Source organism: Belonocnema kinseyi, chromosome 1 (assembly GCF_010883055.1).
Source record: "Belonocnema kinseyi isolate 2016_QV_RU_SX_M_011 chromosome 1, B_treatae_v1, whole genome shotgun sequence".
NCBI lineage: Eukaryota > Metazoa > Arthropoda > Insecta > Hymenoptera > Cynipidae > Belonocnema > Belonocnema kinseyi.
In genome coordinates this window covers 63798836-63800299 of record NC_046657.1, presented here as the reverse complement: position 1 = coordinate 63800299, position 1464 = coordinate 63798836, and positions in this window count along the sequence as shown.

Genomic DNA, 1464 nt, shown 5'->3' with positions numbered 1-1464 from the left:
TAGCAATATAATACTTCTTGTGTGCATATGTAGCTATACAAATTTCTCCATAGTTCTTTCTATATCAGGGCTTCTATAAATTTCATCATGTTTTTGCCTAAACGAAGTTCCAACAAATCAGTATATAATAATTATCACCATCAGCAATGTTGAAAAAAAGATTATAATTCGCTTATTGATTTCCTTCTTTATCCTGCTATTGATCTCTTGCAGTTTTATATTTTGTAAATTTATTTTGCGGAAGGTTTAAAAGTATCTCTCAAAATACATTCGGTAGCTTATTTACCCATCATGAACGTCCGACCTTTCATGCGAATGCATCACTGACTCTGGCTACTTGATACAGCATATCTTGTTTCTTTTGAAGCATGTTGATGAGGAGGAGAAGGACGAGAAGGAGGTTGAGGCTGAGGCAGAGACGAGCTGCTGATCAGGTGGTCTATCAAGAGAAAAAAGCAGCAAGATACAATATATGTTTATCTACACTCATTTTTAATATATTATATCAAAATGTCCCTTATACCTTCGAAACAAATGATGCTATCCAAAATTTATCTTTTAAATGCTTCATTCACTCAACAAGCTGTGGCTAGCTTTGGCCTAAATTAAGACGCTGAAGAGATTACTGGAAAAGACAGTGGACGGAAAATTGAAATGTTTGATTTTAAATTTCGCCTTAATACCCATTTTGATGAATAAACGGTGGTATTATAGCAAACGAGAGACGAAAATGCATTTTTATAATTTTGTATAAGGGCAGTGTGTTTTTTGATGCAAAAAGTCTCAACCATTGTGATGAAGAACATTTATTTCCAAACGAATACTAAGATTTAACACAAGTTGCAATTGTGACAGACGGTATAGCGAAAGCCATTATAGTAACAATTTGTAAAGAGCTAAAAGTACTAACTTTCATCATATGAATGATACAAATGCTGTAGAGAATCTTCATTAAAAGCAACTTCGTGAAACCAACGTGGAAAGATTGGGTAATGTTTTCCTACATGACATTCCTTTTTTTCAAATTCAGTCATATTCTCAATCTCACTGCTTATCATATTTATTTTTATTCTCGCCTGACGCCAATTAATTTCCCTATTTGTCTGATATATTCCACGCAGAATTCCAGTATACTCTAATATTGCAAAAACTTCACCACCAGATGTTGATAATACAATATGTTCTAGAGTTGGAAGAGATACAAATTTACTATCTTCTGACATTAATAAAAGTCGTTTACCGGCCGGAAAAATGTATCTTCGAAATTCAAATTGCCGGTTTTGATTTATCTGGGGAATGAGCCGAATATATCCAAGTCTTGCACTGGAGATCCAAGCACTTTATCAGAAGGAGGCCTGCCTGGAGGAGACCTGCTCCGGGCATCAAGATGGCACTGCTGACGAGAAATCCGGTTATATGAACTTTCTGTGTCAGGGAAAAAATAACCAGGATTGCATTCGCCAC